Here is a 13,682-nt window from a genome sequence, read left to right as displayed (position 1 = left end):
TTGGAAATCGGAGAGAAACAGAAGTCAGAAAATGGATGGCCAAAATTAAGATCATCAGGAAATTATGGCGCCAAAGAAAACAGAGGACATCAGGATGGAGCAGACACATGTACACCTATGGCTGATTCATACTGATGTCTGGCAAAAACCATCACAATACTATAAATTAATTATCCTTCAATTAAAATAAATAAATACTTTTTTAAAAAAGAAAAAAATGAAAAGGTAAAAAAAAGAAAACAAAGGGCAGATTTTTCATTATAATTCAATTCTTCCTCATTTCATGACAAATCAGGAGTGGTTTACATAGTTATACTTACATTAGACTTGACAGTGCTAGATTAAAGGAGATCTTAATTTTTGAGACATAGAATGTCCAAAATATTTGGAAAAGAACACTGATGCTTTGGATGTTATAGTCATAGGTCTCATCCTCAGGAGATATTCAAAGCTTCTGTGTCATTTTTTAAAAATTTTTAATTAAAATTTTGCAATTTTTCAAGTAAGTGTTGCAAATCAAGTAAGTGTTGCAAATCAAATAAGACCATGACTTATCTTTGTTTTATTCACCCATTCATAGAGCAAACATTTATTGATCACTTACTAAGAGCCAGGCACTCTTCTGGGTTTTGAGGATACAGCAGTTAATGAAACAGACAAAAAACCCTTTGCACTCCTGGGTCAGTGAGGGGAAGATAGATAATAAACAAAAGAAATAAATAAACATATTGTTACATTATTCAGTAATAACTGTTACAAAAGGAAGGAACATAGGGGTGGGGTGAGAATTGGAATTTTAAGAGATGACAAGGAAGTTGCCATAAAGGTGAATAGACCTGAAGGAGGTGAGGAAACTACTCCTGTGGACACCTGAGGGAAGCATCTTTCAGGTCAAGGCTGAAGTGGACCTGGGGGTCAAGAAGGCCAGTGTGGTTGGACTGAGGGAGTGAAGGAGTGGGCAGGAAAAGAAGACTGAGGAGTAAAGGCCATTGGATATTTCTGAACATATAAGTGGCATTATTTGACTTGGATGTTAACAGAATCATTTGATTGCTATTTTATGAACAGATTGAAGCTGGAAAACCAGATAGGTGGCTATTTTGAATACCGAGGCAAGAATAATGGTGACTCAGACCAGGCACCTTTGACAGTTTTCTCTTTTCAGATAACTACCTTTGTTGTTTTTCTTCTAGTATGAGGCAGGAGTGTGGAGAGATTGTGTGCACAGGAGGGAAAGGAGTACAGAACTCCCAATTATCCTAGTTATATAATTCCATATATTTTGGGGCTTCCCTGGTGGCTCAGTGGTAAAGAATCCACCTGCCAATGCAGGAGACATGGGTTTGACCCTGGTCTGGGAAGATTCCACATGCCACAGAGCAACAACGGTTGAGCCTTTGCTCTAGAGCCTGGGAGCCCCGACTATGGAGCCCACGTGCCACAGCTACTGAAACCCACATGCCCTAGAGTCTGTGCTTTACAACAAGGGAGGCCACCGCAATGAGAAGCTGTACATGTCCTGCAACTAGAGAGTGCCCCTGCTCGCTGCAATGAGAGAGAAACCAGAACACCAATGAAGGCCCAGCACAGCCAAGAATAAATAGTTAAATGTTAAGTAGTTAGAATAGGAAAAGGGAGTCCAAAATGGCGGTGGCTGAAAGACAAAGAAAGGGGAAATTCCGTGAAAGACAGAACAAAAGAAAACCCGCAGACCTGAGTGAGAATCTCGGGTGAAGCAAACACGCCCCCTTCCTGGCCAGGCCTAATTTGCATTGGGCAGGCTCAGGGGGCAGGAAACAAAACTTGTAAAAAGAGGGAGCCAGCACGGCTTGAGGCCTCTCCTTTGGGGTCGGACACCCTCACGCCTCCAGGGTGTACTATTCTTTGCTTACTGAATAAAACTCTGAGCCATAACCAAGCTACAACACTGGTCTGCAGTTTCAAATCTTTGTTGCAGCAAGACAGAACCAAGGAAATTACACACTCTCCCGACATTAAGTAAATAAATAATTTTTTAAAAATTCTATATATTTTCACATTTCTCTTCAGCCACACAGAACAAAATATATATACAATTTAAACATTTAAATTTAACTTAAACATGTAATATGTTTAAATAAATAAATCTTTTAAATTATTACAATTTCAAGGAAATGTTTTAAAAAATAAAACTAAACTAAAAACCATTATCATCACTCTGTTAACAAATTTATATTTAGGCCAAAGTAGTAATAAAGCTGGGCACTATGCTGGGTATTAATAATGCAAAATGCTGGGGTGGATGAAGCACAAGCTGGAATCAAGATTGCTGGAGGAAAAATCAATAACCTCAGATTTGCAGATGATACCACCAAAAGTGAAAAGGAATTAAAGAGCCTCTTGGTGAAAGTGAACAAAGAGAGTGAAAAAGCTGGCTTAAAACTCAACATTCAAAAAACTAAATCATGGCATCCAGTCCCATCACTTCATGGCAAATAGATGGGGAAACAATGGAAACAGTGACAGACTTGATTTTCTTGGGCTCCAAAATCACTGCAGAAGGTGACGGCAGCCATGAAATTAAAAGAAATGCTTGCTCCTTGGAAGAAAAGTTATGACCAACCTAGACAGCATATTAAAAAGCAAAGACATTACTTTCCCAACAAAGGTCCGTCTAGTCAAAGCTATGGTTTTTCCACTAGTCATGTATGGATGTGAGAGTTGGACCATAAAGAAAGCTGAGTGCTGAAGAATTGATTCTTTTGAACTGTGATGTTGGAAAAGACTCTTGAGTGTCCCGTGGACTGCAAGGAGATCCAACCAGTCCATCATAAAGGAAATCAGTCTTGAATATTCACTGGAAGGACTGATGCTGAAGCTGAAGCTCCAATACTTTAGCCACCTGATGTGAAGAACTGACTCATTTGAAAAGACCCTAATGCTGGGAAAGATTGAAGGCAGAAGGAGAAGCGGATGACAGAGGATGAGATAGTTGGATGGTATCACTGACTCAACGGACATGAGATTGAGCAAACTTTGGGAACTGGTGATGGACAGGGAAGCCTGGTGTCCATAGGGTCACAAAGAGTTGGACACAACTGAGCAACTAAACTGAACTGAATAACAAAAGAACTTGACAATTTATTTTAAAGACATGAGAAATATTTTTGAAATGTAGAGTCACTAAATAATGACTAGTTCTAAAATGTGTCATTTTAAAGTTTCCACTCTGTAAATGCTGTAATTAAAAGCAAAATGAACATGAGATCTAGAGAGTACACACAAAGACCTGGGTCACATCAGGACACGAAGTTTGCCTCTTCTACGGATCTAAGCCCAAAGGCTTCATTTATTTGCTAAAGATTAAAAGGATAAAGTGATTTTTTTTCTTGCTTTAAAATACAAAGGCAACCAAGTCAAGCTAAACATTGACTCAGTTGTGGACACTATTAGTATTATCCTAGAGGTGTGGAGTGGTTGTTGTTTACAAAGCATTTTCACTACCATTACCTCATTTGATCCTCACATAGACCCATTAGTAATATTGTTCTTAATTTACAAATAAAGAAACCCAGACTAGGAGAGTTCAGGGGACTGGTCCAAGGGTATGCAACTAATTAGCAGTACTAGAGCTGGGATTCTGAACCACCTGAACCAAGAAAAAGCAAAGCAAGAAGGCAAAGTGGTTATCTGAGGAGGCTTTACAAATAGCGGAAGAATGAAGAGAAGCAAAAAGCAAGAGAGAAAGATACGTTCAATTAAAATGCAAAGTTCCAAAAAATAGCTAGAAGAGACAAAAAGGCTTTCTTCAATGAACAATGGTTAATAATAGAAGAAAACAACAAAAAAGCACAAGACTAGAGATCTCTTCAGGAAAATTGGAAACATCAAGTGAGCATTCCACCCAAAGATGGACACAATAAAGGATAAAAATGGTGAAGACCTAGTAGACACTGAAGAGATCAAGAAGAGATGGAAAGAATACATGGAAGAACTGTAGAAAAAAGCTCTTCATGAATAGGATTACTACAATGATGTGGTTGGTTTCCAAGAGCCAGACATTCTGAAGTGTGAAGTCAAGTGGGCCTTAAGAAGCACGGCTGTTAATAAAACAAGTGGATGCAATGAAATTCCAGCAGAATTATTCAAATCCCTAAAGGATGATGCCATCAAGGTTTTGCATTCATTATATCAGCAAATCTGGAAGACCCAGCAGTGGCCACAGGGCTGGAAAAGGTCAATCCTCATTCCAATTCCCAAGAAGGGCAGTGCAAAAGACTGTACTAACCATCAGACAATTGCACTCACCTCCCAAGCTAGTAAGATCATGCTTAAAATTTTGTATGCTAGGCTTCAGCATTATATGAACCAAGAACTTCCAGATGTTCAAGCTGTGTTTAGAAAAGAAAGAGGAACTAGGGATCAAATTGCCGACATTTTCTGGATTACAGAGAAAGCAAGGGAATTTCGAAAAACATCTCCCTCTGTTCCATCGACTACGCTAAAGCCTTTGACTGCTTGGCACATGACAAACTGGAAAGTTCTTAGAGAGACGGGAATACCAGGCCATCTTACTTGTCTCCTGAGAAACCTGGACGTGGGTCAGGAAGCAACAGTTAGGCCTTGCAGATGCTGCCACCCCGGAGCCTCCCGTGTCTAGCCATGGTCAACCCCACCGTGTTCTTTGACATTGCTGTCGACGGCAAGCCCTTGCGCTGCGTCTCTTTCTAGCTGTTTGCAGACAAAGTTCCAAAGACAGCAGAAAACTTTCGTGCTCTGAGCACTGGGGAGAAAGGATTTGGTTATAAAGGTTCCTGCTTTCACAGAATAATTCCGGGATTTATGTGCCAGGGTGGTGACTTCACACACCATAATGGTACTGGTGGCAAGTCCATCTATGGTGAGAAATTTGATGATGAGAATTTCATCCTGAAGCATACAGGTCTGGGCATCTTGTCCATGGCAAATGCTGGCCCCAACACAAACTGTTCTCAGTTTTTCATCTGCACTGCCAAGACTGAGGGTCTGGATGGCAAGCATGTGGTCTTTGGCAAGATGAAAGAGGGCATGAATATCCTGGAAGCCATGGGGCACTGTGGATCCAGGAATGGCAAGACCAGCAAGAAGATCACCATTACTGACTGTGGACAAATCTAATAAATTTGACTTGTGTTTTACTTAACCACCAGACCATTCCTTCTGTAGCCCAGGAGAGCACCCCATCTCCCCCCATCTGCTCGACATATCCTATATTATTTGTGCTCTTGCTACAGTTCTTTGGGTTCCATATTTTCCTTATCCCCCTCCAAGTTTAGCTGGATTGCAAAGTTAAATTTATGATTATGAAATAAAAACTAAACAATTTAAAAAAAAAGAAGAAGCAACAGTTAGAACCCTGTATGGAACAACTGATTGGCTCAAGATCGAGAAAGGAGTGTGACAGGGCTATCTGCTGTCACCCTGTTTGTTTAACCTCTATGCTGAGCACATCATGAGAAATGCTGGGCTGGATGAGTTACAAGCTGGAATCAAGATAGGAGGGAGAAACATCAACAACCTCAGATATGCAGATGATATCACTCTAAATGGCAGAAAGTGAAGATGAACTAAAGAGCCTCCTGATGAGGGTGAAGAAGGAGAGTGAAAGAGCCAGCTTAAGACTAAATACTAAAAAAACTAAGATCACTGCATCCATCCCCATTACTGCATGGCAAATAGAAGGGGAAAAGGTGGAAGTAGTGACAGATTTCTTCTTCTTGGGCTCCAAAATCACTGTGGATGGTGACTGTAGCCATGAAATCAGACAAATGCTTCTTGGCAGGAAAGTGATGACAAACCTATACGGTATGTTGAAAAGCAGAAACATTACTCTGCCCACCAAGGTTCATATAATCAAGGTTATGGTCTTCCAAGTGGTCACATACAGCTGTGAGAGACAGACTGTAAAGAAGGCAGAGTGCCAAAGAATTGATGCCTTCGCACTGTGGTGCTGGAGAAGGCTTCTGAAAGTCTTACGGACAGCATGGAGATCAAACCAGTCAATCTTAATGGAGATCAACCCTGAATATTCACTGGAAGGACTGATCCTGAAGCTGAAGCTCCATTATTTTGGTCATCTGATTTACACAGAAGAGTCACTGGAAAAGCCCCTGATGCTGGAAAAGATCGAGGGCATCAGAGGATGAAATGGCTGGACAGCACCACCAGTGCAATGAACACGAACTTGGGCAAATTCTGGGAGATAGTGAGGGACAGGGAGACCTGGCATGCTGCAGTCCATGGGGTCGCAAAGAGCTGGACATGACTGGGTGACTGAACAACAGAGCTGGGAACGGAACCCTCACTTCCTAGCTCTTTCTAATTCACCAACTTGTGTTTTTCCCAGATATAAAATTGGGAAAGAAAATGTTTTCCCTGTGTAAGAATTATCAGGTCAACAAAACCAAAGGTGCAGAGCAGTATCTATGGAGAAGTACCAGTTTGGGAACAATTGCCTTATGATAGATTCTATTGTGGGGACACGATTTGAGGTTAGAGAAGCCTAGGAACAGAGGTTTATGAAGTCATACACTGGTTCTTTAATTATTCAGGGGCTGGTTTGCCATTTAGGCATAACTCAGTCTTTCCCCCACACCCACCCCCTTTTATAGCTGGCTTGCTCTCCCAGTCTACACTTTGGCACCTCCACCAGAGGGCAGGCAGAGCAGGAAGAAGAGCATTGGTAACCTGCTTGATCAGAGTTGGAAGAAGAAAACTTAGACCACTACCTCAACTTAAAGTTTTGAAGTCTTTCTAGATTTCAGTTATGAATGGAAACTTTGCCACCACAGAATAAACAATGCAGCAAAATGATCAGAACTGGAGACTAGGATTGCGTTGCATGCATTCTAAGTCGCTTCAGTCATGTCTGACTCTTTGCAACCCCATGGACTGTAGCTCACCAGGCTCCTCTGTCCATGGGATTCTCCAGGCAAGAATGCTGGAGTGGGTTGCTATGCCTTCCTCCAGGGGATCTTGCTGATTGTACCATAACAGAGTTCCTTGATCTTGTTTATAAATTAATACCTATTAGATTTGTTTAATATAAGAGAGATCCTGATGGTGAATAGAAGTCTCATTATAATACAAATCTGCTTGGAAGACCTAAGCCCCATAAAAAGAGATTTTCCTGAGTTCTAAGTATATATTCACTATAGTTCATAATAGGGAGAAATTGAAAGCAGCTTAAATGTCTGATCAAAAGTGTGGTAGGTGCCTATTAACTATTTTATAAAATGGAAAATGCTTGTGAAAAAGAAGTGAAGATGCAGAATACAGAGGTTCTAGTTGAGGGTAAGTGACTCCCTCCTGTCTTTCCCACTGAATGGAGATATAACGTGGACAGAATAAATGACTGCTCTAAAATGGAATATAGTAGACAGGTTGGAAAAGAAGATGAGAATGTGAAATCCTGCTAAATCAGCAGGGAGTTTCCTGTGTTTTGTTTTCTTTTTTTTTTTTTTTTTCCCCTTCCAGTATCTCCTAGTTTGGACTCAGGGAAGACTGAAACCAGAACTGGACCTGCTCCTGCACAGAGAGACTCCAGAAGCCTCTAGTTCTGGCCCAAGAAAAAGAAAGAGGATCTCTAAGACTCAAAGAAGACAAAAGAAATCAGGTAGTGTTTTAATTTTTTTTTCCATTTCTTTTTTCCCCATTTTAGACTCCAAGTAATGTAGGAGTATCAGTGGTGGCAGCAGTCACTGTAACAGAAGCAAGGGATAACAGTGCCTGAGACTCTGATGGAAAGGATATTTACTGAGAAGAGAAACCAGTGTGGGGTTGCAGGGAGGGTAATCATGACACCAGAATTGTAAATGTGGACATGACACTGGCAAATTGCCTGTGAGAAGATACCACGTGGATATGTCACAGGTAGCTAGAAATGTAAATCTAGAACTCAGAAAAAAGGTCTGGGGTAGAATTATAAGTTTGTGAATCATTTGCATTTAGAAGTTATTTAAAGCTAAACACCCTAGACATTTTCTCCTATCTGAATGACAGCTAATTACTGAGATTTTCTTGCAGCATTCTTTAGTATTGGCTCCACTGCCAAAGTGAAAAATAAGACCATTTATTACAATACTAAAGATGGATTCTCTCCAACCACTGAAAAAAGTACATAGGATTTTATTTGGTCCCAAGATGTGGGGCCTGGCTCCTAAAATAGCAGTGTTTAAGACTCTGCTTGAAACATCCCTAAAATAACTTTGAAAACCTTTATATTCTCTAATATCTTTTAAAATTGGCATATAAATTTTGTCATCAAATTTTAATAATGGCAAAAGATGCGATTTGGAGTATCATAACTATTGATATGTTTCTTTTAACTGACCATTTAAAAAGTATTTATTCATTCATTTCTTTTTGTTTTGGCTGTGCTGGGTCTCTGTTGCTGCTCAGACTTTGCTCTCTACTTGCGGTGCCCGAGCATCCTGGGGCTTCTCTTGCTGCAGGTCACAGGCTCTAGGGCACACAGGCTTCAGGAGCTGCAGCGGTTCCCCGGGCCGAAAGCACTGACTCAGTCGCTGTAGCACACAGGCTCGTTGCTTCTCGGCATGGGGGACCATCCCGGATCAAGGACTGAACCCGTGTCTCCTGCACTGGCAGGCGGATTCTTTACCACTGAGCCATCAGGGAAGCCCATGCCATGTTTTGATGTTTGAAAATCTTTGATTGATCACTATCAACTTAATGCAATAAAAATCTGCATGCAAATTGATATATTCTCTGGTTCTATAAAGCTGTTATTTTTTCTTTTGTATTTAGTTACCATTACAGTTAATAAATAGATTAAAATGATCAAAGAACATCAGTTCAGTTCTGTTCAGTTGCTCACTCACGTCCAACTCTTTGCGACCCCATGAATCGCAGCACGCCAGGCCTCCCTGTCCATCACAAACTCCTGGAGCTTACTCAAACTCATGTCCATCCAGTCGGTGATGCCATCCAACCATCTCATCCTCTGTCGTCCCCTTCTCCTCCTGCCCCCAATCCCTCCCAGCATCAGGCTCTTTTCCAATGAGTCAACTCTTCGCATGAGGTGGCCAAAGTACTGGAGGTTCAGCTTCAGCATCAGTCCTTCCAGGGAACACCCAGGACTGATCTCCTCTAGGATGGACTGGTTGGATCTCCTTGCAGTCCCAGGGACTCTCAAGAGTCTTCTCCAACACCACAGTTCAAAAGCATCAATTTTTCAGCACTCAGCTTTCTTCACAGTCCAACTCTCACATCCATACATGACCACTGGGAAAACCATAGCCTTGACTAGACAGACCTTTGTTGGCAAAGTAATGTCTCTGCTTTTTAATATGCTGTCTAGGTTGGTCATAACTTTCCTTCCAAGGAGTAAGTGTCTTTTAATTTCATGGCTGCCATCACCATCTGCAGTGATTTTGGAGCCCCAAAAAATAAAGTCTGACATTGTTTCCACTGTCTCCCCGTCTATTTCCCATGAAGTGATGGGACCAGATGCCATGATCTTAGTTTTCTAAATGTTGAGCTTTAAGCCAACTTTTTCACTCTCCTCTTTCACTTTCATCAAGAGGCTTTTTAGTTCCTCTTCACTTTCTGCCATAAGGGTGGTGTCATCTGCATATCTGAGATTATTGATATTTCTCCCAACAATCTTGATTCCAGCTTGTGCTTCATCCAGCCCAGCATTTCTCATGATGTACGCTGCATATAAGTTAAATAAGCAGGGTGACAATATACAGCCTTGATACCTTTTCCTATTTTACACATCTTTATGGTTTGCGTGGTTGGTTGCTCAGTCATGTCAGACTCTTTGCGACCCCATGGACTGCAGCCCGCAAGGGTCCTCTGTCCATGGGGATTCTCCAGGCAAGAATACTGGAGTGGGTTGCCATGCCCTTCTCCGGCAAATCCTCCCAATCCAGGGATAGAACCCAAGGCTCCTGCTTTGCAGGTGAACAGGCGGGTTTTTCACCATCTGAACCACCAGGGAAGGCTTCTTTAGGGTTTAAACAGAATCAAATTGCCCTAGAAGACATATAACAAAGTATTACGTGCCTTCCCCCCACTTCCCATTTTCAATAGGCAACTACTTCTATTTTTACCTCCATATGTCCAAATAACATACTTATATTGCTACTTGTTGATTTAAAAAGTTTTAGTCATTATTTATTGATACTTTCCTGAAGCAGATGAGGTTTCACTTTTTAAAGTTGAAATACAGTTACTGTACAATATTATGGTGATTTCAGGTATACTACATAGTGATTTGACATTTGTATACATTATAAAATGATTACCATGATAAATCTAGGAATCATCTCTCTCCACACAAAGTTATTACAGTATTAGTGACTATATACCTTATTCTGAATATTACATCCCTGTGGCTTATTGATTTTATAACTGGAGATTTGTACCTCTTAATCTCCTTCACCTATTTCTCCACACTCTACACACCCTGAGGAGCTTCCCTGTGGCTCAGTGGTAAAGAACCTGCCTGTAATGCAGGTTCAATCCCTGGGTCGGGAAGGTCCCCTGGAGAAGAAAATGGCAATCCACTCCAGTATTCTTGCCTGGGAAATCCAGTGGACAGAGGACCCTGGTCGGCTACCGTACATGGGGTCGCAAGAGTCAGAAAAGACTTGGTGACTAAACCACCACCACCACCACCACCACCACCTACCATGAAGGGGCCTTTTTCCACTTAGTGTATGCATTTGTGGCAGCAGAGGATGAGATGGTTAGATAGCATCACCGACTCAATGGACATGAGTTTGAACAAACTCTGGAAGGCAGTGAAGGACAGGGAAGCCCAGTACGCTTCAGTCCCTGGGGTTGCAGAGAGTCAGACACACCTTAGAGACTGTATAACAACTACAACAACATGCATCTATGGGCTAATATTACATATTGCCAGAATTTAGACATATATTTTGTTTTCTATTTTTTAAAATAAAATACTTAATTTATTTAACTGTGTCAGGAGTTAGTTGCAGCATGTGGGGTCCAGTTTTCCAGCCAAGGATGGAACCCAGGAGCCCTGCACAAGGGATGTGGAGTCCCAGACACTGGGCCACTAGCAAAGTCCAAGCTCTGAAAAAACTTATTCACATAAATGAGAAGATGGGATTGAAAGGAGTTTTATTATAGCAATAACCTACAATTATTTGAGCCTCTAAGAGTTATATAATTAAAATCACATAGTAATAGATAATTAAAAACTACCTTTAATGAGTCACCAACTGACCACTCAATTAATTCCTCCTTTAATTTTGTGGAAAGTAAAGAAGTGAAAACCTCTTGAGTTTCAAAAGGATTATTATAATTATTCCTCTTGCTCACTGTCCACAGCAATAATTTAAATTGCCTGGCACTTCAGAAGTTCCTCTACCCCAAGGCAAAGAGCTGTAATATCTCAGAGGGAGGGAAGTCTTTTTTTTCTTAATGTAGGAGGTGGAGCGGACGGAGATTATGGAAGGGGAGGTAAGAGAGGAGAAAGGAGTGCAGTGAGGGGGTGTCCTCAAGCAGATCAGTTTTAAGGCGAATGAAGGAAGTTGAAATCCAGAAGCTGGGTCCATCCAGTAATTCTGTCTTTTGGCTTTCTTATCCCTTAGAAGTCTTTGTGCATCCTTACTTGGTTTAAACCAACTAGCATTTCCTTTCTTTCATTTTACCTTATCATGGGGGGGAAAAAAAAAGAGAGAGAGAGAGAGGGAAGAAAACATAAATCTGGGAATATTTTCTAAGGGTTATAGAAAAAGAGAAAAAGAGTCTGATCCCTAAGGATAAAGAATTCCCCAGGGAAGGAGGGGTGAGGAGAAGGAGGAAGGAGAGGTTAAGTACTCATGGGTGGGACAGATAAGGAACTACTTTCACCCTATCCCCCCAAGGTGGGGCTGAGGCTGCTCCTGGAATCAACACTTTGGTATTGGTTTCATTTATTGAACAAACATTTTTTAGGCACTTTTTATGTCAGCTTCCCTGATAGCTCAGTGGTAAAGAATCTGCCTGCAACACAGGGGACTCCAGTGTGATTCCTGGGTTGGGAAGATCCGCTGGTGAGATAGGCTACCCACTCCAGTATTCTTGGGTTTCCCTTGTGGTTCAGCTGATAAAGAATCCGCCTGCAATGTGTGAGACCTCGGTTTGATCCCTGGGTTGGGAAGATCCCCTGGAGAAGGGAAATGCTACCCACTCCAGTACTCTGACCTAGAGAATGACATGGACCGTACAGTCCATTGGGGTCACAAAGAGTTGGGCACGACTGAGTGACTTTCACTTTCACTGTGTCAGCTTCTGTGCCAGGCCTCAGAGGTACAATGACCTTTAAGGGAATTACACCAATCACTCAGGACTCAGGTTCTTCACTGAGGTGTTCTAGCCAGCCACCCTCCCTGCTTCCTACCAAACACTTCTCCACATTTTTGGATTTCTCCTCCAACCATCCCCTCTTCCCTATTACACCATCACCAAAAGTTACTGTCATCTCATTTTCTCTAAACACTATTCAATGCTTTCTACTGTAGACTGGGCCATGCCTAGTGGGCACTGCAAAGAGATGCAATGAAGGGGTACCCAACATAACTCTTCAACCCCTCAATAATTCAGGGGGGAGGGCTGAGAACTAAGCATTAGAAGGCCACATTTGAGATACCTCTAGGCAACAAGAAGCTTTGAATATGCTGTACAAATATTTTCATACTTTTACCTGTATACTGGTGTCAAATATGTTAGGAAACACTGGAAACTGATTAATCAAAGTATGGATCAACAGATCCAAATGTGTTACCAGAAAGCTGAATCTGTCCTGCAGACATCCTTGGTTTGGCAGACACAGTGCTGACAATTTAAAAATAATTTATTTTTGACATTAAAAATTTTTATTGTTCAACACAATATTACACACTTTGAACTTTATACAATATTTTAATTTACACAGAATTCATCATATGCATTAACCTTGTATAACATTCTTAACTCACATGAAATTGGTTTGAACTCCCCAGAAGGTATATTACGTGCTTTGGAGCTTAGATAATAAAATTCATCACTTGGTTCTGGTAGAAAGCTACATGCTGCAACTTTCATTTTCAGTATCTTGGTGGTGGTGGTTGTCACTAAGTTGTGTCCAACTCTTGCGACCCAATGGACTGTAGCCCGCCAGGTTCCTCTGTCCATGGAATTTCCCAGGCAAGAATACTGGAGTGGGTTACTTATGTAGAAATTAAGTTCTTAGAATGACCATCATATTAAAAAAAATAATAAGATAATACTTCCTGGATGCCCAAGTTTATGAAGATTCATCCTTGCTGTGCCTACTGTTTCTATCTGTGAAAGTATATTGTTTTGGGACTTGGGTTTTTCACAGAATTACATTGTGAAAATACAACTAGAAGAATTTCTAGTTACTCTAGAGAGTGGTTGTTGGAGTGCAAACAATAGTTACCTCCACTGTTTTAACTGGGATTGGTAAGGTTTCACAGATTTAAGATGCCAGTGACAACTGCAGTTTGAGAAAGGGAATTATGAATTTACAAAATTATGGAGGGGGGAAAAAGCTTCTTTTTCTAAGTAAAATAAAAGTGTATCAAGAAAGGTTTTAATGTGGTTCTTTCTAGTCAAGTAAAAATAATATTTCCTGTGAGATTTTTATATTTTTTTAGTCTTTCTATTATAAAACATAGCAGTTT

The 13,682-nt window shown here is 41.0% G+C and overlaps 1 long non-coding RNA gene and 1 pseudogene across 1 annotated transcript in view; one reads left to right on the top strand and one right to left on the bottom strand.

The window, feature by feature from the left end:
• The window catches only part of LOC122438270, a 72,137-nt gene that overhangs the window by 6,276 nt on the left and 52,179 nt on the right, over positions 1 to 13,682 (bottom strand). The gene's annotated exons all lie outside the window — the stretch shown is intronic.
• LOC122438269 lies at positions 4,614 to 5,343 on the top strand (annotated as a pseudogene).

This window comes from Cervus canadensis, chromosome 3 (genome assembly GCF_019320065.1).
Source record: "Cervus canadensis isolate Bull #8, Minnesota chromosome 3, ASM1932006v1, whole genome shotgun sequence".
NCBI classification, from domain to species: domain Eukaryota; kingdom Metazoa; phylum Chordata; class Mammalia; order Artiodactyla; family Cervidae; genus Cervus; species Cervus canadensis.
This window is presented reverse-complemented; position numbering and strand designations above follow the sequence as displayed.